This window comes from Lepus europaeus, chromosome 3 (assembly GCF_033115175.1).
Source record: "Lepus europaeus isolate LE1 chromosome 3, mLepTim1.pri, whole genome shotgun sequence".
Taxonomy (NCBI): domain Eukaryota; kingdom Metazoa; phylum Chordata; class Mammalia; order Lagomorpha; family Leporidae; genus Lepus; species Lepus europaeus.
Window position 1 is genome coordinate 60,719,205 of NC_084829.1, and position 23,763 is coordinate 60,742,967.

Genomic DNA, 23,763 nt, shown 5'->3' on the forward strand with positions numbered 1-23,763 from the left:
TTACACTTTGTGTTTCTGCGTGGGTACAAACTGATGAGATCTTTACTAATTATATACTGAATCGATCTTCTGTATATAAAGATAATTGGAAATGAAAAAAAAAAAAAACCTGGTGTTAAATTGGAAATGGCATAGAAAATTAATTAATTTAAAAAAAAATTATGTAGGATCTCTGTCTTTAATGTGCTGTACACTGTTATTTAATGCTATAACTAGTACTCCAACAGTGTTTTTTTTCACTTTGTGTTGCTATATGGGGGCAAACTGTTGAAATCGTTACCTAACATATACTAAACTGATCTTCTGTATATAAAGAGAATTGAAAATGAATCATGATGTGATTGGAAGGGGAGAGAGAGCGGGAAAGGGGAGGGTTGTGGGTGGGAGGGAAGTTTTGGGAGGGGGAAGCCATTGTAACCCATAAGCTGTACTTTGGAAATTTATATTCATTAAATAAAAGTTTAATAAAAAATAAAAAAAACTGAAAAAAAAAAGAAAAATGTCTGTTTAAGTCCTTTGCCCATTTCTTAACTGGGTTGTTTGTTTTGTTGTTGTTGAGTTTCTTGAGCTCTTTATATATTCTGGTTATTAGTCCTTTATCAGTTGTATAGTTTGCAAATAATTTCTCCCATTCTGTTGGATGTCTCTTTACTTTGCTCAAATTGTGTTTTTTAATGTGTGATATGCACCAGCAAATCAGAGCCCCTGGGGTTTCTTTTATAAACTGACTCAGCCTAGTTCTCCATACTCAAGGAGATTCCCTGGGGACAGAAGCACAGAATCTACTTTTATAACAAGCCTCCAGGTAGGAACTTAAGGAACATTGTTTTTTAAAAAATGCAAGGAATCTCATATTCAAAATATTTACTTTAGATAAGTGAAGTAGAAATGCTCCTTAAGGTAGCAGGAATACAAATAATGAACCAGTTTCATATGTAAGGCATTTATGATTTGCAAAGTACTCCTACCGTGTTAACCCACCCATCATTATAAATACCCTTACTAATGTCTATCACATGACTGACTATAGGTTCTCCTACAAAAGTAAAAGCCGAAATGACAGTGCCGATTTATCTTTCAAGTAAGGTACTCCTGGCCAATATATATTTTAGGGAGGTAAAGCAGCCAAACAGATGCTGAACAACAGGTACCACTAAAGCTCCCAGGCTGGCTTGCCAAACTACCATAGATTCAATCATTACAGAGACAATGAACCCAAATGTATTTGTACAGTTTATGACACATGGCATGAGTTACATGTTCACATTAATTCCCTTTGTCCCCAAAGCCCCATGGCAGAGATGCAGAGGTAGGCCCAGGTAGATACTGCACACACAGTATATTTGTGTCACAGCTAAATAACCTCCAGCTCAGAAAAACCCAATCTACTAAAAGAGCTCCGATTATACTTTCCTGTCCACCACTAAATAAAGAGGTAAAGTCATTGTCTTCATTAGCCTTGTCAGGGAACAAATTTGCCTTCAGTTCAACCTGGACTATCTCCAAGGAGGGAGGGAAAATAGCTTTATTAACCTGGAGTGGATGCCAACCTGCTCCCTGCCCTAAAGCAGGCTTCCAAACATCCTTGAACAAAATTGTCAATTTTCTTTGTCCAGAAGGCATCCAGAAATGCCAGAATTATCTCTCAACATTACTCTTTGATATCTTTTGCTTTGAAAACCCCAAAATTAACATGGGTGTTAGAAGAATGCAAACTTGTCTTTCTTCATGGACTTCAGGAGAGAAAGTCTTTCATTTAATACCTTGTATAAAAATGAAGGTAGGCTTACGGCATTTTCAGTGGTGTATCGCAAATCTTAAGCAAAATCTTCCCTGAAGCCTCACAATGTATAAGACAGAAAAAAGCAGAACTGGTCTCCAAGAGGAAATGTGCTCATGACATCATGAGCTGAGACTCTCCTCAGCTCTCTCTCTTCTCGACCTCCCTGAGTTAGATTCTGGCCCCAGCTTGGCCCCTGAGCATCCTGAAAACCTCAAATTTCAGTTGAAAATCACCATGGTAATGAGTGACTGATATTTGTAATTATCAACCCTCTTCAGTCAGTTGAAAGAAGGGTTATTATACTTAGTGAATAAGCCAGTCTCAAAAAGATAGATACGTTTTTCTTGACCTGGGGTAACTAATAGAATACCTAAAATGCAATGTATTGGAGTGAAATGGACATTTTGAGATTCGATGATTGTCTACAGCCCTTGCCTCTACTGTTGAGAAACAGTTTTTTTTTCTTCATACTATTTTTTGAAGTCTTTACTTAGTGTAGAGTTAATCTTATGAGTACAAAGTAAACTGAAAATAAATCTTTGTAAAAATTAAGAGTAAGAAGAGGAGAGGGAGGAAGAAGAAGGGTTGGAGTGTGAGAGGGTAGTTTGGGAAGTATCACCATGTTCCTAATTCTGTATGTATGAAATGCATGAAACTTGTATGCTTTAAATAAAATTTAAGAAAAATTAAAAAAGGTTAAATGAGTATTAATAAGTTTTTTTTTTAATTTTTTCTCACATCAGTGGAGACAAGGAAAAGCCTGGTGATTTTAATTAGCCACTTGTCATGAAGGCAAGTAGTTCGTTTTTGGTTAATAAAAAGCATGTCTGAAAGTGGCCTTAAAGGACAGTAGTCATTTCTATCTTCATTCACTTAATTATTCACTCATTTATTTTATTCAACAAGATTATTGGTTTTGGTAACCTATGAAGAACCAGACATATTGCAGTACACAGAAGATAAGACATGGTCCTGAAAGGAAGAAGGAATAACTATAAGCAAATATTACATTTAAAAAACATGTAGTTTCTGTAGTCACAAAAATCACATACATGTGCCATAGAGGGTATGAACTGTGCCCATAACATATTCTGCTTATTGGCTTTTTCTGTCTGAGGCCATCATCAACAGTATGTACAGCAATTCTCTGTGATGGAAATGACAAAAAAAAAAAAAAAAAACCTAAGGAACAGCTTTGTAATCTACTGAATTTGAAGGCATTCAATTTTATGAATTTCAATACTATTATAATCTTGATATTGTGCGAATAGCTTACCAATATTATGAATCAGGGAGGTTATTGCATATCATTAATATCCAGCTGCTCCCCTGAGAAAAACGCATGATCCCAAATAATCTAAGCAGATACTAGTTGTTCCTTGGGAAAGGATCTGGAAGTGGGAAATTGAGAATATACAGCTTTTATCACAAATGATAATACCTAATACTGTGTTATGTGTTTGAGATATATTATGTCACTTAGATACAGCTGTTGTCTAAGAGAAAGTAAGATGGAGGCTCTATACTCTTCTGGAATCAGTGAGCTATCATAGCTGTTCTACTAGTGAAGTGCTAGCCTTCCTTTGCAAGTTAAAAAGATAGGGTCAGGTCTGCCAGGTAATTTGCTCACCCAGCCATAGGAAGGACCCGAGTCTATCCATGCCCATTCCTGGACTCCTCATGGCTTTGCTCCATTGCCAGCACCTCTTGCCCAGTCTTCCTTTCAGCTTTTACCATAAAGGGAAATTATAATTTGTATTCTTTCAATTTCTCTGGCAAATAAGCTTCTTACGGATTCCTTTCCTCTAATATCTAGGGAAGTATGAGAAAATAGGTGATTGGAGGTTTGAGTTTTCCTTACTATCACTCAAAAGCAGAATCTTCTGCAAAAAAAGAAAACAAGTGATCTGGCAAAAGAAAGTAAAGAGAATTAAACACTGTAAAAAACTTTGAATACATCAAATAATTCTTATTGGTATATGGATAACAAACTCTCTGGGAAGTCATTTGAAAAGAATTCTATCTTCCAAGTTTGAACTGACAAGACAGCAAATAAATATAGCAGATACTAGTGTGGGTGAAATTATATTCACTTTTTTGCTTTTTTGTTAAATAACATTGATATATGACTAAACAAAATTGTCTACCTTTGTATTTATATTATTAAAATAACTGGATACGGTTATAAAATCAAGTCATAGGACATTTTAACTAATCTAAATGAATATTTTTGCCCTATAAAATTAATTTTCATGTAATATATTCAATAAATGTAAGATGGTAAAGTTTTATTTGTCATATTTATATAATTTACACTTCTGGTAGACTATATCTAAATAGCTTGGAATAAGATCGCTCTTTAATTCAAATCTAAGTTTATATTTTATTTTCAAAATATAAAAATAATTGAGAAAATGTCATCTTCTCTAAAGTCCCTAGCCACTAGGGTCTTGCTTGAGGGAAAATCATAGAGTGACGCTTCATTGAATTTACTGTGTTACATCGGAAAAGAATATACCCTAACCATGTCCAAAAGCTTCAATCAACAGAAAAATATTTGCAGTCATTACACAGCAGCTTGCTGATGATGGCTCACAGATGCCTGAAGGGTCCACAGCCTCCATCTCACCTCCAGTTAGACCATAGTTGTATCTCATTCCCACCTGCTACAACCTTTGTGTAAGGTTCAAAGTGGAAGGGCAACGGTAGGGAAATTGAGGCACAGAACCCATTTCTCAATAAGAATATATGATGATACCTGCACAAATGCATGCATCATCTCATGGAGATATTCCCCAAAGATGTTTGGGTAAGGTGTCATGATTGCCTCATGATTACCAATCCAGCAAGACACAGGGAAAGAAGATTCCTCCCTCCAGTCTTCGAGTCTAAGCTTAACCTTACCCCAAACAGGATCAGTTTAGTCATACGACAGTGGATATATTGATGGAGTTCTCCATAGAAACAGAACCAGTAGTATACATTGTGAGCTGTTGGCTCAGGTGCTTACAGGGCTGAAAAGTCCTGCCATATGCTATCTGAAAGCTGGAGGCATGGGGAAGCTGGTGATATCCCTCCAATCCATGCCCAAAGCTTGAGAGTAAGTGAAGACAATGAGAACTTTCAGCCCAAGTCTGAAGGCTCGACAACCAGGGGACCTATGAAATCGGAGTCTGAAGAGCTGAGAAGTAGGAGTACGGGCAGAGAAGATGAACAGCCCAACACAGGAAGAGAGATTCCATCCTCCCCCTGATTTGGTCTACTCTGGCCCTCAGTGGATCAGTGATGCCTGCCTACATTGGTGAGGGCAAGTCTTCTTTACCCAGCCTATAGATTCAGACACTAATCTCTTCCAGAAACACTCTCAAAGACACATCCAGAAATAGCATTTGACCACCTCTCTAGCCTTCCCAAAGTTAACCATCACTTTCCTTATCTCTGACATGAATGTGCGGAAGGGGTGTCCCTGCGTGAAAGCTGAGCGGTCACCACGATGTGACCAGCTAGATCCACCTGCCACGTCTATTTCAGGGCTGGAACACTAGAAAGTGTGCACTCTAGTTCTAAAAATGTTTACCTCAACTGGGAGACTTAAGGGTTTTTCCTCTAAACACACCAAAGCAGAATTCTAAAGGAAGTCCAAAGGTGACCAGTAAACTCCTTCAGAATTTTCTCAAGCTCTCCACTGGAGCAGTGAATTTGAGTACTGTTTCCCCCCTTTCAATCAATACTAGGCCAAGTTGCATTAAATCGGGATGGGCAGAATACATGGAAGAGGAGTTAAAGTTCAAAGTGATCTCAATAAATGTGTTGGCAGTCCGTCCCTCTCCTGCCAGCAACTGTTATATGAGCTTATGCTACCTTTAATTTATTAGTCTAGGACAAGTTAATTGCATAGTTTCCACAAAATAGGACATGTTGTTCATAGTAACTACATGCTAATTCCTTTGAAAACTTCAGTAATTATACAGTGACTTTGCATCTCCCAACAATTGGGTGATTAACTGTCATTACATGTTTAAAGCTGTTAGTGACCCAAGCATCAAAACAGGCAGAATGCAGACAGGATTTGTATATAAAATGATCCTCTTCTGTGTGTTAAGAACTTTGCTTCTTTATTAAGGCTGATGAGCTGCACACAGCCACACTGCAGTAAAAGAGATTGCAGCAGCAGCCTTGACATTTAAGGCAACCACACAGAGGCAGCAAACTTTTTCCAGGCATAGAACAGTGTGTACTCATGGAAGACAATATCAATGGTTGCCCAGTGAATACACATCTATATAAAGTTCAGTAAACACACAGGTGTAATGGCTTGGGTTTTATGTCTAAATGCAATCTTAATATCATACTTCAGGCTGTGTACTTCTGAGAAATGTTTGCACTTTTCAAGATATTTTAAGTTCTATAGTCCCCCAGAATTCTGTCTCATAGAGCCAAGAAATTTGTGTCATTTTTGCTTGAAGGGCTGATTTGGCTTTGAACTTCACAGTTCACAGAATATTCTGGTTTGAATTGCATATACAGTGTTTGCCCTTGCTGCTCTTTATTAACATTTCTCCAATGTCTTGTGACCCCCTCATTCCTCGTCCCATACTGCTTCCTCAACCTTTCTAGATCTAATGAGAAATTTGGTGTGTTCTGTCATCAAATTATTTTCCCTGAATGTCTGCTTTGCTTAGTTGCTTCAACAAAAATTACTCTGTTAGGAGAGTGAGGTCACAGAAACCCCCTCTGGGTTTAAAATAAAATGAAAAATGCTTTCATTATAAAACTACAGAGAAGCAAGGAAATGCAAAAGTGTAGAAAGCAATAATAAAATGTAATCAGCAGTGTGACTCAGTTTGTAGGATACAAAACCCTTTTCATCCTCTTTTCCCTGACTCTTCAGTTTGGGTAACTGAAAAAAATCATTTAAATTTCAATCCTAGGGGCTGGCACTGTGGTGCAGTGGCTTAAGCCACTGCCTGTAACACCAACATCCCATATGGGCATCAGTTCAGGTCCTGGTTGCTCCACTTCCAATCCACCCCCTGCAAATGTGCCTGGGGAAGCAGCAGATGATGGCCCAAAATTCCGGGCCCCTTCCATCAATGTGGGAGACCTGGATGGAGCTCTTGCCTCTTGGCTTTGGCCTGACGTAGATCTAGCCATTGCAGCCTTTTGAGGAGTGGGCCGGCAGATGCAAAAAATCTATTTCTCTTTCTCTCTCTCTCTCTCTCTCTCTCACACACACACACACACACACACAGACTCTCTCTCTCTCTCTCTCTCTCTCTCTCTCTCTAATTCTGCCTTTCAGATAAAGAAATAAATCTCTTGGGGCCAGCATTGTGGCAAAGTGGGTTAAACCACTGCCTGCAGTGTTGGCATCCCATATGGGCACTGGTTCTATTTTTGGCTGCTCTCTTCCAATCCAAATCCCTGCTAATGCACCTGGGAAATCACTGGATGATGGCCCGAGTGTTTCAGCCTCTGCACCATGTGGCAGACCTGGATGAAGCTTCTGGCTCCTGGCTTCAGCCTGACCCAGCATTCGCCATTATAGTCATCTGGGAAGTGAACCAGTGGATGGAAGACTTCTCTCTCTCTCTTTCTATCTTTATTTATTTATTTGAAAGGCACAGAGAGAGAGAGAGCTCATCCATCCACTGGTTCACTTCCCAAATGGCCACATTTGGGCAGGAGCTGGGCCGATCCAAAGCCAGGAGCCAGGAGCTTCTTTTGGGTCTCCCACTTGGTTGTAGGGGCCCAAGGACTTGGACCATCTTCCTATACTTTCCCAGGTGCACTAGTAGGGAACTGGATCAGAAGTGGAGCCAGAACTTGAACCAGCCCCCAAATGGGATGCCAGCATTGCAAGCAGCAACTTTACCCACTATGGCATAGTGCTAGTCCCAAATAAAATAAATCTTAAAAAAGAAAATGCATACATACATGATTTGTTTTAATTCAACTCTAGTAGTTTGGGATTGGCAACTCTGCAGAACTCTCCAGGTTTTCATTGTAATCGTTTGGTTTCTAGTATTTCACCCAGGTACAGAAGCTGTTAGGCCAACCTCTGCAACTCTTCATCATTGTGCACACTCTGTCTCAGATCTGTCTTGCCAGGGAAAGCAGAAGGGAGGAGACTCTTCTCAACCTTGCCTGTACAATGAGTATGGGGGCTCTTCAGCCATCTCTTCCTGTTACTTGTTATTGTAAAACAAAATCATGAGTCTCATGGCTTGACATGCTTGAGTCCCATACATAATTACTATTTCTAGTTCAAATAACAGTGTTTTAACTATTCATTTTCAAGTGGCCCTTGGAATTGATTTCTAAAGTTTTATAAACCATGACTTTTTAAAAATAAAATTGCTTTTCAGAGACATTTAACTCCCAGCAATAGAAAAGGTGAGTCATTACACCTCAGGTGTCCTTGGAACAGGGAGACAGAGAAGAAATTGTGTCCACGACTCCTTGGATCCCCATATTTATCCCATAGCAACTGCTTGAGTTATGTATCATTATAAGCTCTATATATTCACTATTTAATATAAAATATGTAGAGGGTAAGCAGACACACACACACACACAATGAAAGAAGGGATACCACTGTCAGAGAAGTAGTGAACCATGTTGACAAAATGTGTCTTCATGACTCTGTGGTTCCAATTTCTGATTTTGATTATAGATCTATGTTTGAAATTCTTTGAAAATTAACATATCACCAGTTTTGAAAGGCTGATCAAATTGCTAAGGAGAAAGAGCATTTGAAAATTTTTAAATCACTCTGCTCTACTTCTAAAAATTAGGTATAGGAGGCCAGATTGTGGTATAGCAGGTTAAGCGGCTGCCTGGAGTGCCAGCATCCCGTATGGACACAAATTCAAGTTCTGGCTGCTCCAGTTCTAATCCAGCTCCCTGCTAATGTGCCTGGGAAAACAGTGGAGAATGGCCCAACTCCTTGGTTTCCTGTACCCACATGGGAGAACTGGATGAAGCTCTTGGCTCCTGGCTTCAGCCTGGCCCAGCCCCAGCCATTGTGGCCATTTGAAGAGTGAACCAGAGGATGGAAGATCTCTTTGTGTCTCTCCCTCTCTCACTGTAACTGTGTCTTTCAAATGAATAAAATAAATATTTTTTAAAATTAAATTAAATTAAATTAAAATAGGTATATATAGGCAAAGTTTTGCCTTATCTCTTCTGCCTTTTTAAACTATGCAGATTCTAAGATTTTTATTTATTTTAAAGTCAGACAAACAACACTTGACATTCCACAAACTTAGATAATATCAATAGAACAATGTTCTGAAACAAGATACTTACTGGGAGGACATTGGCTACTGGTTTCAGTGTTAACAATTCTTGTCTGTATTTGTTTCAATCTCTTGTTTTAGTAAATATTAAAATACCATGCATTTTATGCTTTTGAGGGTGATGGTAGTTTTCATTGTCTATTAGCTTACATAATAATAAAGTTATTTCACTTTCTGCAATCTACAAAGTACCAAAAGTAAATAGTCCATGCTTCCTAGATTTTTCACATACCACAAGCTCTGTAACACACAAATATGAATATAGTTTATGCTCATTGAGCACTGGCAAGCAACAGGCCTTGCATTATGGGTTTACATAGATTATATCACTCAATCCCACATTAACCCAGAAAAGTACTGTTTTGCCCTCATTTTATAAATGAGGAAATGAGGCTTAGGGAAGCTGAGCAAGTTTCCCCAACAGTTAGCAAGCACAGAGCAGGTTTTCTTCTATCCCAGAGCCCAAGCACTAACACTCCACAGTGGCTCTGTTCCCTCTTCTCACAATACTGCAGTAGAATGAGGGGATTAGTGTAAGAAACAAAGGGAAAACTGGATAAATACTGCATAAGCCTAAAATATGCATATAAGTGATTAAGGCAGTAAAGGAACCCATGAATGTTTGTAAGTTGAATTCTTTTTTTTTTTTTTTTTTTTTTTTGACAGGCAGAGTGGACAATGAGAGACAGAGGGAAAGGTCTTCCTTTTTCCGTTGGTTCACCCCCCAATGGCCACTGTGGTGTGCCGGCACTGCAGGCGAAGGATTAGCCTATTTCAGTTTTGCACATTTCTGCACCAAATCTTAAATAAGTGCCTACAAGTTGCCAGCTGACTATGAGAGGTCAAATCATGTCCTTTAAGTTGTTAATAGGCGTCCGCTGCCCTGACACCTTTAGCCTCTGTGCCACCTGACTGATCCAGCCCCTCTTCATGTAGCCATGAGATGGACAGGATACAACGAAAGGTAGTATTTGGAATAAGCAGCAAGGTGGAACATGGTTATGTCTTTATGCCCAATTTACATTAAGTCCAGGAAGCATACCCAGATGTCCAATTCTCTAACCTCCTAACATCTTTATGATTCTTATTTACAAGTTATCATTAGCAAATTAAGGATACTTCAAGTTTCTATAATTCCATAATTTTGTGAGAGTGCCCCTCTTCACATTCTTGTATGTCCCTCTATCAATGAGGCAAGCTCCCCAATTCTACACTATCACACTGATTGTTGCTCATCCTCTCAGACAACCGTTCTGATCCAAATCCCTGGGGATCACTTATTAATAAGCTTCTCCTGGTCAGCACTGCTTGCCCAGATTTCCCTTTTAAGCATTAACAGAGACTCCTCTATCAACTTAACAATGCCCAGCTAAAGCCAAGCAACAGCATTTAACAACATTTACCAAAGACTTGAGGCTATAAAGAGGAATTACAATGAGTAAAAGAGATTGTGCTCTCATAGAGGAGCCATCTCTTCCCACGAGAGGCAGAGATCAAGAGCATGATCAAGACATGGACAGCATAAATGAAAATCCTGGCTCCTCCTCCTCATGTCTGAGTGGCCCCTGACAGGTCATTTAAAATCTCTGTTTCAAAGGGCACCTACCATGCCAAAATACCTTTGAAGTCTTAATGAGTTTTTTTAAAGAATTATTATTTTTAATTTTGTAAAGATTTATTTATTTACCTGAAAGTCAGAGTTACACACACACACACACACACAGAGAGAGAGAGAGAGAGAGAGAGAGAGAGAGAGAGAGAGAGAAAGGTCTTCCATCCGCTGGTTCACTCCCCAAATGGCTGCAAAGGCCGGATCTGTGCTGATCAGAAGCCAGGAGCCAGGAACTTCTTCTGGGTCTCCCATGTGAGTGCAGGGACCCAAAGGCTTGAGCCATCTTCCTTCCACTGCTTTCTCAGGCCATAGCAGAGCTGGATCAGATGGGGAGCAGCCAGGACTCCGACCAGCACCCATATGGGATGCCAGCACTGCAGGCGGTGGCTTTACCCGCTATGCCACAGCGCCGGCCCCAAGAATTACTTTTTTAAAAAATTATTTTCTTTCTTTTTTAATTTGAAAAACAGAGAGACAGAAGCAGAGATCTTCCATCTGCTGGTTCATTCCCCCAAATGCCCATAATAGTCAGGGCTAGGCCAAGATGCAGCTAAGAGATTGGGACTCAATCTGCATGTCCCATGTGGGTGACAGGAAACCCAAATACTTGGAACCATGATTGGCCACTTCCCAGGATACACATTAACAGGGAGCTGGGTTGAAAGTGGAGCCAGGGCCGGCGCTGCAGCTCAATAGGCTAATCCTCCGCCTTGCGGCGCCGGCACACCGGGTTTTAGTCCCGGTCGGGGCACCGATCCTGTCCCGGTTGCCCCCCTTCCAGGCCAGCTCTCTGCTGTGGCCAGGGAGTGCAGTGGAGGATGGCCCAAGTGCTTGGGCCCTGCACCCACATGGGAGACCAGGAGAAGCACCTGGCTCCTGCCATCGGATCAGCGCGGTGCGCCGGCCCGCAGCGCACCAACCGCGGCGGCCATTGGAGGGTGAACCAACGGCAAAGGAAGACCTTTCTCTCTATCTCTCTCTCTCATTGTCCACTCTGCCTGTCAAAAAAAAAAAAAAAAGAAAAAAAGAAAGTGGAGCCAGGAGTTGAGCACTGGCAGTCTGTTATGGGATGCATATGTCCCAGTCATCATCTTAACCACTGTGCCAAATACCAACCCAGACCACATTACTTAGATTTCTACCCCATACCTAGTAGGCACCCAATAGCAGGTTTTAAATATTGTCATTATTATCATGTTCATTAATGTTTATTTCTCTCTGTTTAGCACTTAGCCTCCCATCATACTCTACAGATTAAACCATCTTTTGTAATATCTTTGTAATTTCTCTCCTGCTAAGTCCAAATCCTTGGGATGCAGAGATGGCAGAAAGATCATCTTTACCTACCCATAACTAATCTGCACTGTGCCCCAAAGAAAGACAATACTATTGCTATGTAAATCAGTTAACTTCTTAATTAATTGTGTCCTTCAAAAATAGAACAGGATTTTTACTTCGTTCTGCATATTTACAGGCAAATTAAAGTGTTTTCCCCAAAAGGACATCATCCTTGGAGCAAAGGGGGCAAAGAGAACACTTTTTTTTGAAGATTTATTTATTTATTTATTTGAAAGGTGCTTTACAGAGGCAGAGTAAGAGAGGCAGAGATCTTCCATCCACTGGTTCACTCCCAAGATGGCTGCAACAGCCAGAGCTGCATTGATCAGAAGCCAAGAGCCAGGAGCTTCTTCTGAGTCTCCCACGTGGGTACAGGGGCACAAGGGTCATCTTCCACTGCTTTCCCAGGCCATACCATAACAGAGAGCTGTATTGGAGGTGGAGCAGCTGGAACTCGAACTGATGCCCATATTGGATGCTGGCACTGAAGGCAGTGGCTTTACCCACTATGGCACAGCACTGGCCACGACTTTTTTTAAATGAGCAAAAAATGCATGATTACATTGAGAATAAGGTTATGGACAGTTTTCTGTGAGTATAATAACAACTGGAAGAGTGGTCTCCCTCTGATTGTATGACTAAGAATATCCTCTCTGAAGAGATGACATTTAAATAGACCCAAAGAATGAGAGGGAACCAATAGGGCAAATCATGGGAAGGCTATCATGTCAGGCAAAACAATATCCTCCTCTCTTCTCTAATTCTGTGTTGTGGTAACAAATAAAAAACCTTTATATAAGGAATATCAATTCCCTTGGAACCTCCCTTCTTTGAGCTATGAGATGAGTAACAATTGATTTTAACCAATCATGGTAATGCTACACTTCCCCCCAATAGTGATTGGTCTAGAGTGGATGTGTGACTATGTTCTGGCCAATGAGAACATAAGCGTAACTCTGACAGAAGTTTTCTGCAAAACCTTTGCTTGTTTTTAAAAGGAAATAATTGAGGAGAGTTCATTGTCACCAACCCATCCCTCCTCTTTCCTTCAGTGTAAAAATGATGCATGGAACTATGGGAGCAATGAGCAAATATGTTATGTATGGCTAGTTGGGAAAATCTAAAAATGAGGTGTATATTTTATTAACTTATTGAGGCATTGAATAGCCTTGAAACTTGCTGCCAGACTTTGTGTAACATAAGGAAAAACAAAGCACTATGTGTTTAAGTAATTATTAGATTTTTCTATTATTTGCAGGTGAAAGCATTCCTTATGTATAGAGCAAGGTAGTGTCATGATCATAGTTTTCAAGATCTCTCTTAAGGGGATCAGGTTTCTAGGGTTTTTTTTTTTTTTTAAGATCTCGGTGCTAACTGGAGTATTAGATTGTTAACAGATTAATTTTTTATAATGAGCACCATCTTGGTTGCAATTTTTTTTTTTATTTTTGTTAATATAAAGTGAAAGGGGCCGGCCTTGTGGCATAATGGGTTAAGCCGCTGCCTGTGATGCTAGGATGCCATATGGGTGCTGGTTTGAGTACCAGTTGCCCCACTTGCTATCCAGCTCTTTACTAACATGCCTGGGAAAGAACAGAAGATGGCTTAAGACCTTGGGCCCCTACACCCACATGGTTAACCTGGATGAAGCTCCTGGCTCCTTGCTTCAGTCTGGCCCAGCTCTGGGTCTTTATAGCCATTTGGGTAGTGAATCAGTGGATACAAGATCTCTCTCCCCCATAAGTCTGCCTTTCTTTAAAAAAGAGATTAAAACAGATTTCATGTATTTCATAGGTATAACTTTAAGATAACCGTAATTCTCTCCCAACCTCTCAATCTCCCACAATCGTTCTCCTTCCTTTCTTATTTTCTATTTTTAATTTTTGCAAAAACATAATTTCACCCCACTCTATATCACAGGCTTAATGTATCACTTACTAGAATATTCCACAAGTAAAATGTAGAAAGATCACAGTTCTGCAGGAAGCATAAAAAATACCTGAAAATAACAATCAAATCGCAAGATGTCTGTTTTACTCCTATACATGTTTTGCATTCTATATGAACTACCACTTATCAGAATAAACATATATTTGTCTTTTGGAGACTTGCTTATTTGTATTCACACAGACTTATTAAACACAAAGGGAAACTTGTTCCCTAAAGATGAGAGGAAAGACATCAGAACCTTCTCCCCAGAGAAGAAGTTTATTAGCTATTAGAGAAGGGTTGGTTCTTCTGATAAAAAGCAGAGAGCTAAATCTAGCTGATTTGTCACATCAGATTGTATTCAATATTTTTGTAATTCCAACTGGTTATCTGTGAGGGTGATAACTCTCCAAGTGCTTCGGTAATAAAAGTTTTGATATATGATATTCAATGACTCATTCTATCCTGTTTTATGAAATTTCTGTAATACAAATACAAATAGTAATTCTGTGATACATGATACAAATAAGCTTTCATTTTCATTGCCAAAAAGTGTATAATAAAGCCAGGTAATATAATGTATTAAGTTTTCCAAAAATACTTTTCAGGAAAATAATACAGAGGAAAGTGACAAGCAATTAGACCTTCATTGTTTGTTTTTGCATAATAAGACATTCTTCCCACACAAAAATCTTTAATGTTTCTGGACCTTCAAAAAGAAAACAGTCTAGAATCCCTAAATTTGGATCCTATACAATTTTGTCTGACTAAACTCACTATAGAATCCCACTTCTGGACAGATTGGAGTTCATGCAAGTTCCATAACTTTGGAATTTTATCTCTGTGTACACAATAAAACAGCCAGAACATTTCTGTGGGATCTAAATAGTGAGCAATAACAATCAGGATATAATCTCAGCTAAATTAAGATTTATAACCTGTCAATGCAACTCAATTAATGAAGCAATCAATATCAGATTTTAAAAAAAAACACCTTTTATGTCATCTATTTCATATTTTGCCACAGTTCTTAAAAGTATATTTCCTGGGTTTTGTTCAATATTACCTATTTTTTCTAGTCCCTATTTTTCTTTATATAAAATTGTTGTATTTATCATTCAGGAATTTTTTCTGAAGGCTTTTTAAAACATTTTTTTACATAATTAACTATGGCATTCCTTCAAGTTATGGTCCCATACAGCTTTATCTTACAGCTGTAAAGTAAATATTCCTTTAACCTCCTTTTGGTCAGATACATCACTCGACTGAGTCAGAATGCTATAGATACAAACAGCAGAAGTAACTCCAGTTAATTTATGCTAAGGAAACTCACAGAAAGACAGCAAACTTCATTATCTAGAAGAAAGACTGGAGAATCAGGCCTTGAAGGGTGCCAAGTCAGAATACTCCCAGTTATCTAGGATCTGGAGATGATAAAAATGATCTGATGGTGTTAAAAGTCCTGGATCTTGCCCTTGGATTAGATGAATTCCTACCATTTTCCTACTCTTTAATCCTCCACCTAACATACATTCCAATGAGTGTCTGAGTGGCCTAATTTCAATCACATACTCAAACTTTGGTTAAGAATCTCCAGAGCCTCTGAGTATATATCTAATAGGCAGAACCCAAAATAATAGCATTTCTCTAAAATAAAAGTGGTGCTGTTAGGAAAAGAAAATTAAGATCTAGCAGTCACAAGTTATAGATGTCCAATATACCATCCTAAACCATGTTCTACAAATTATCTCACCTTTTTTAATTCATAGTTGAATGAAAATAATCCTTTACTGCCATTCTAAAAACACAGGAATTTCCTTATCATTCTTAACAACTTCAGTTTCTCTTCAGGAAAGGTTAAGTGAATTTGACTGAAGTTCAACGTGGCAGAAAGCTCCAAGATATTCTTGAGATAGTTCATTAACAAAGATTTCTCCCCTACTGTTGAGTGACAACACAACCAATTGATATGAGAAAGTGGTTTGTCACACTGTCTGTTGAGTCACAGTGGAAGGTAAACATGATGTCACCAAAATGAGATCAGCGGCGCTTCATTTCTCATCCATACCATCAGCCAACCCAGTCCCCACCACGGCCATCACCTTCCTTCCTTTCTTGTCCTGTACTAGAATGCAAACCTCATTTCACATCTTGACTCCCTACCACTCCTTTGTTTCCTCTGGTGACTTGCTTTCTCTGCCTTATCAACAACTCCTCATAAAGTTAGTGCAATGAATGATATTAATGTCCAATATCAGAGCAACAGTTCAAGTCTCAGCTTCTCTGGTTGTGATCCAGCTTCCTGCTAATGCACCTGAGAAGGCAGCAGAAAATGGCAAAAGTAACTAGTCCTTGATCCTTCTTGTGGGAGACTTGGATGGAGTTTCTGATTCATGGTTGCAGCCTATCCCAGACCTGGCTGTTGCAGCAATTTAGGGAATGAACCAGCAAACAAAAGAGCTGTGTGTGTGTGTGTGTCGGTCTTTTCTTCTCTTTCTCTGTGTCACTCTGTCTTTCAAATAAATAAGTAAATCTTTTTCAAAAGAGAAGTTTATGTGGTACTCCCTTACTGGTATCCCTTAAGTCCTAAGGGAACAGGAGTGAAGGAGCAGAAGGGTGAGGGAAGGAGGATGTAAGAACCCATCCAAGGATGCCTAGGGTTTGCTCCTGCCAGACCCCTAACAAACCAGTCAACCCACTCCCACCTGCCCCGGAATCCCAGTATTTGCAACCCAAAGTACATTTCTCTCTCTAAAATGAGTGAATGACCTTGTGCACTACTCATAAAACTGCCTGCAGGGAGAATGTCTTCTCAAAACTGTCCTTCCATCCCTGGGTAGGGCTGATGTGGTGTCCATCCATTTTCTACTATCCCTCATGTTTTCTGAAAATTCATGTGTAAACTGAGTCCAAGTTATCTCTTCTGTTGCTTAGCCATAGGAGACCACCATTCTCCCTCCCTCTATGAGATTCTAGGTTTGACTGGAGGGAGGAGAGTTGGTGCATGTGTATACAGTTTATTCATGTCTGGGGCCAGTGCTGTGGTGTAATGGGTTAAACTGTCTTGTGCAATGCTGGTATCCCATATGGGCAGCAGTTCCAGTCCCAGCTGCTCCCTTTCTGATCCAGCTCCCTGCTAATGCGCCTGGGAAAGCAATGCAAGACAACCCAAGTCCTTGGGCCCCTGAACCCATGTGGGAGACCCAGGTGAAGCTCCTGGCTTCAACCTGGCCCAACTCTGGCCATTGCAGCCATTGGGGGAGTAACCAACAGATGGAAGACCTCTCTCTCTCTCTCTCTCTTTCTAATTCTGTCCTTCAAGTAAATAAAATAAATCTCAAAAAAAACCCACAATAATTTATTCATGGCTTCCAGACATGTTCAAAGAATCCAAATGTTTTATTTCTTTTTTCAATTTTAATGTATTTATTTTCATTTTATTTGGGAGAGAGAGAGAGAAAGATCAATTTTCCATCCTCTGATTCATTTCCCAAATGCCCACAATAGCTGGGCCTGACCCATCTGAAGCTGTGAGCCAGGAACTCCCACATGAACAGCAGAGAGTCAACAAATGAAACCATCCCATGCTCCCTCCAAGAGTATACATTTGCAGGAAGCTAGAATCGGGAAAGAAGCTGATATTGAAACTAGGGCACTCTGACATGAGATGTACTTGTCCCAACCAACATCTTAACCATGATGCCAAGTGTCCACCAGTTCCTAAGACTTTCTTTAATAGATTAGGAAAATACAGTATAAAATTTGGTAGAATAAAAGATATAAAACTTTGTATTTGGTATGACCCCAATGATGTGTATGCATGTTGAGTATTTGTGGAAATAGACATTAAAATAAATGCACCAAATGTTAATTGTACCTTTACAGAGAGAAAGGTCTTCCTTTGCCATTGGTTCACCCTCCAATGGCCGCCGCAGCTGGCGTGCTGTGGCCGGCGCACCGCGCTGATCCAAAGGCAGGAGCCAGGTGCTTCTCCTGGTCTCCCATGGGGTGCAGGGCCCAAGCACTTGGGCCATCCTCCACTGCACTCCCGGGCCATAGCAGAGAGCTGGACTGGAAGAGGGGCAACCGGGACAGAATCTGGTGCCCCGACCGGGATTAGAACCCGGTGTGCCGGCGCCGCAAGGCAGAGGATTAGCCTGTTGAGCCACAGTGCCAGCTATATTTTCTTAATTGCATAATTTACAACAGGAATTTTTTAAAAAGATTTATCACTTGTTTATTTGTTCACTTGAGAGGCAAAGTGACAGAGAAAGAAAGGGAGAGACAGGCAGAAAAGATCTGCCAAATGTTGATTTGTTCTCCAGATGACCACAATAGCCAAGACAGGGTCAGGCTGAAATCAGGAGCCACGAATTCCATCCAGGTCTCCTTTATGGGTTGTAGGGGCTCAAGTACATAGGCCATCATCAGCTGTTCAGACACATTAGCAGGGAGCTGGATTGGAAGCTGAGCAGCCCAGACTAGAACTGGCACTCTGATACCAGATGCTGGCATCACAAGCATCAGCTTAACCCACTGTACCACAATGCCAGCCTCTTAAGATGAAAATTTTATTATACAAAATGACAGGAAAAATGTAACTTATAGGGTAAACATTAACCATTAACTACTTCAGCGTTGCTAAATATAGGCATTAGATAAGTCATGATGATAAAATTTTAGAGCTAGGACAAGCGTGAATCATAATCTCAAGAATGTGAGGTTGTCTTCTCATATACTCATCTTTTACAGATGTGGAGACTGAGCAACAGATAGGTTAATTGACTTGGCCAGGAGCCAGGACTTGTTACTTGCAGACCTGAGAACCACCCAGTTTGGCAGAGTTCCACCCTCTTTCCATATCCTGCATGGAAGCAGTGTACAAAACTATACTCTCTAGAGAAAATTTCAGTGACTTTTCAAAATATGAGCACGTGACACACACAATTAAGTAATGTCACCTATAGAGTGTTAACTAGCAATGTAATAACAATTAATAAATTATCTTAAATATTGATGCAAAGCTGCTTTTGAATTTTTAAAAGAAAGAAACGGCAAACTTTTGAGCTTCTGGAAGAGCTGCTTTGAGTCAGTTATCTAATATAGTAAAGGCAGCTTGTGATAGACTGCAATAAAATACGTCACTGGTGCTTTGAGCGCTATAAAAATGGTACAGTATAAGGACAATTGCTCTAAATCATGTTTGCTTTGACAGGCTGATTCTGAGTTCCACCTCATTTGCTCTTTGTCCCTGATTCTGTGCCATGTAGTCCCAAGCAATTTGTACAAGCACCACATGATCTCCAAAGTAGTTACCTTGGGAGATGGAAATTTAAAAAAAAAAAACTTAATAAAAGAAGAGTCAAATTATTCCTCATAAACTCGTTACCACATAACCTTTTTGTTGTTATCACTACCTTTTTAAATTAATTTTTTAAAACCTTCAAGTCTTAATTCCTTAATATACAATTTTTGGACTTTCCTTCCAATATTTTATACCCTGAAACATAATCTTCAAATTCCAACTTTCCCTGAGTTTCTACCTTGTGCCAATAATCATCCTCAGAATTAGGAATACAAAAATAAGTAAAATATTCTCTTCCCTCAAGAAGTTCATTAGAGGAGCAGTTAAGGATGGCAATAAAATTTGGTTGGTGCTATAAGAAAATGAGTGGGTGCTATGCTCAAGGAAGCTTTACCCCAGGAGTACAACCAATACATGGTTTAACACAAATACATGGTTGGTTCTCTATTCCTAACCCTCTCTACAACATTTTACAACCATAAGATGAGCCCAAATGAATCAGCTAGACATCCCAACCCCCAATTCTGGTAAAGCTATGTAAGCACACAGCTTTTCTATCAGAATATGCAAAATCAAAGCCTACAAACCATTTTCTATATAAATTTCTTTCTTTCTTTCTTTCTTTCTTTCTTTCTTTCTTTCTTTCTTTCTTTTTTTTTTTTTTTACAGGCAGAGTGGACAGTGAGAGAGAGAGAGAGACAGAGAGAAAGGTCTTCCTTTACCATTGGTTCCCCCTCCAATGGTCGCCACTGCCGGCACGCTGCGGCCGGCATACCGCGTCAATCCGAAGCCAGGAGCCAGGTGCTTCTCCTGGTCTCCCATGCTGGTGCAGGGCCCAAGCACTTGGGCCATCCTCCACTGCCCTCCCGAGCCACAGCAGAGAGCTGGACCGGAAGAGGGGCAACCGGGACAGAATCCGGCGCCCCAACTGGGACTAGAACTTGGTGTGCCGGTGCCGCAGGCGGAGGATTAGCCTAGTGAGCCGCGGCGCCAGCCATATACAAATTTCTTACACACAATTTCTAAGACTAGAGTATGAATATATTGATTTATCACTACTTCTTCATGAAGTGGTCAAGTAATTAATTCCAAGAGGAAGAGGGCGATGAAGGACATGTAATAGACCAATCATCATCCATGGCTCCCTTTTTAAGCAGAATGCTCATTTCTTTGAGGCAGCATTCTGTATAGTCCCTTAACACTTTGTTAGGTTATTATTTCCCCAGACTCCTTCACTGTTTAGGATATGAGTGTAGCACATTCCTTCCAGTAAGACTTTTTGGAAGTAGACTAGAAGGCTTTAGGGAGCTTTTCAGTCTTTGGGAAAGAGAAAAGAATAAGAAAAGAACTTCCTTTTACAGTTCCTCTTGGCTTGAAGGGAGAGAAGGTCTGGACCTACAGTAGCCATGGAAAAATGAGATAACAAAAATAAAGATAAAAGCCACCATGCTAAGAAAGCAGAAAAGAAAGAAACATCTTAGAACAAGTGGACTACAGACTGCCCATCTCTAAATATCTATTGGGTAGATATTAAATGTCTCTACTGTTTGAGCCACAGTAATTGTCTATTCTGTTACTTGCTGATGAAAGCATTCCTAAAACAGACACTCATCTTTCTTGTTGATCTCTCTACCTTTAGTATCAAGAGTGCCTGACATCTAATAAGCGGTCAAAAAGCATTTCTGAAAGAATAAAGCATGAATAGATTTTTCAGTCAGACACTAATCATCATACCTAAACTTGTGGGTGGTAGAAATTTTTTTTAAAAAATTATATTGAGGGGCCGGCACTGTGGCGCAGTGGGTTAACGCCCTGGCTTGAAGTGCCACCATCCTGTATGGACGCCGGTTCAAGTCCCAGCTGCTCCTCTTCCTATCCAACTCTCTGCTATGACCCGGGAAGGCAGTGGAGGATGGCCCAAGTGCTTGGGCCCTGCACCCACATGGGAGACCAGGAGAAGCACCTGGCTCCTGGCTTCAGATCAGCGCAGTACGCTGGCCGTTACGGCTATTTGGGGGGTGAACCAACGGAAAAGGAAGACCTTTCTCTCTGTCTCTCTCTCTGTCTAACTCTGCCTGTCCAAGAAACAAAAAACAAAAAAGAAAAAAAAAAGTAACAAATTCCACTGTATATAGTAAATCATCTATAAATTCAGAAAAAATGTTCTCAGTAGAAAACATAAGAAAAATTATATACAAGAGATCTTCAAAAAATTATGGAAAACGTATAGTATGGATTTCAAAATGTTTTGAACAAAATAGATTTATCTCTTAATTCCAGTTTTAAAAAAATGTTTGAAATATCTTTGTACTTTTAATAAAAATATTTTCCAGTTTTGAGTCTCTGAAATGAATCCAAAATCATAAAATAATAACCTGTGTTTAGGAAAAGTTATATTAAATTTAGGATATTTAATCTAAGACATCTAAGTGGGCTGCAAACTCATGAAATAAATGAAATAAAATTTTAATATGCCCAGGCAATGGTTTTCAAATTCTCAAAGCCAAACTCTGAGAATACATTTAAAATTAATTACAGATTAATATCTTCTATATACAGAGCACTCTCCTAAAATCCTTGCCTGCATCTCTCATTTAATTATCATAATAAATGTATAACTTACTCAATTGTTACTCAACTCCACTACTTACTAGCTAAGTGAATTACAAGTCTTTAGCTCTCTCAATTTTGAGTTGGATAACTGGCAGCTCCTACTGTATATTACATATACATTTAATATATAGTAAGTTGCTATATAGCATTGCTGTAAAGATAAATGAAAAAAATCCATGTGCAGCAGTCAACACACCACCAGAAAAAACAGAAACACTAATAAATTAAGAAAAGTCATTGAGTTGCACAGGTAAAGTGATATACTTACCTATGTCATCTGTTTCCACATCTAGGCCATAACATTCACAATCCTTGAATTTAATACTGTCTACAACTTGTTTAAACAAAGTAGTCCATTTGAAGAAACTGAAGGTATTGCTGGCAAAGAATCATTGAAAAAAAATGGGGATTTTGCCTTTATTTGAATGAGGTCTTAAATTTTATTAAGAAATATGTTTTAGTACATTATTGTTTAAATGTAAGTTAATGATAAATTAAAGGATTAATGAAAAATCCATTAGAGACAATAATTTTATGTTCTTTTGTCCAGGTTATTTGGTCCCTGGTCCTGTTCTTGCTTAATGTTTAAAAAGACACAAAGATGCACAGCAAACAAATAGAAATTTCTACTGCACTTTGACCCTTGAACTGTGCTGTGATCACTGTTTTCTCTGACTTCTGAGGTGTTTCTTAAATTTGAATTATTTGTTTCTAGAAGTTACCACAGCAGTGAGAATGTCTGTTGACTTTGGGAAAAAAATCATCATATCATTAAAACTTGTCATTAGCACTCAGGGTACCCAGTGCTGTGGTTGTTGGGAGAAGCACTTCTCATTACTCATGAGAAATTGATCTCTCTAAAGAAGTTCCTTAAATGATGAAAGTTTTAAGCAACATTAATTGTACATATGTACAGCATGGTATTTACTGTTCGATTTATTCATTCACATTCAATTTTCCCTGTTGCTGCTAGAAGCAAAGATCTATGTATGTGTGGGAAAAAATAAAATCTTCATGATCTAGGTACAACTAACAACCTGAACAAAACAGAATCTAAGGTAAAGGATAAGAAATTAAGTCCTGTGTAATGAAAAGAGAGAAAGAGAGGGAGGGATGGGGGGAAGAAAGAGGGTCAGGAAGGAAGCCCTAGTTCATAACGTGATATATAATTTGGATTTTTACTCCGCTAAGAGAATCTAGATTAACCATCTAAATATAAGAATTTTCAAATAACTTCAAAAAATTTACAGTTTATTCTAATACCTGCTAGCATTACCTTAAAAATACACTATCATTTCCTTTTCCTCAGAACAAAAATATGTTGCTGTGATTTTTCCTACAGTAAATCATTGTTTTCTATCAATTATTATTGGTCCTAGTGAAAGTATTTTTCCTTTAGAATTTTGCTTTAAAATCTCAATGAAATGTAAGCCCATTGCAACCCTGGAAAAGTAGAAGACAGAAAAAAAGACTTTAATCTGTCTGTCAGCCGATTTTCTAAACCTGTCCGTAAATTCTGTGAATCCACCTACCCAAAAGGTCAGCAAAAGTAAACGCTTGATTGCACAAGTTGACACCAGCACTGTGTCCTTTGCCAAGAACCATTGGTAAAATAAATGAGTCCATTGTTTCAACAGATTGACTTAGCAAGTTAGTCAGAAAGGTTTTTTTACACTAATTGAGTAGGCGAGACAGAATAAAGTTAAATAACTGTTTTAATGTAGAAGCACTTCAAAGTAGTGCTTAAGAGCTCTGAAGTTTGACTGACTTGGATTTGCATATTGGCTCTACCAGCTGTGAGTTCTTAGTAAATCAATTTAACTTGCTATGACTCCACATCTCCATTTGTAAGATGGGGATAATAATAGCGCTCAAACTTGGC

General features: G+C 39.2%; 1 protein-coding gene across 5 annotated transcripts in view; it reads right to left on the reverse strand.

Moving 5' to 3' along the window:
• Positions 1–22,440, reverse strand: part of LGSN (lengsin, lens protein with glutamine synthetase domain) — a 198,937-nt gene extending 176,497 nt beyond the window's left edge. For 4 of the 5 annotated variants that reach the window (XM_062186321.1, XM_062186319.1, XM_062186320.1 and 1 more), the window contains exon 1: positions 22,150–22,440. The gene's annotated coding sequence lies outside the window, so the exon portion shown is untranslated. Of the gene's footprint in view, positions 1–15,296; positions 15,388–22,149 lie in introns of all 5 variants that reach the window. The other variant, XM_062186317.1, reaches the window with a different exon arrangement.
• Between the last annotated feature and the right edge of the window lie 1,323 nt (positions 22,441–23,763).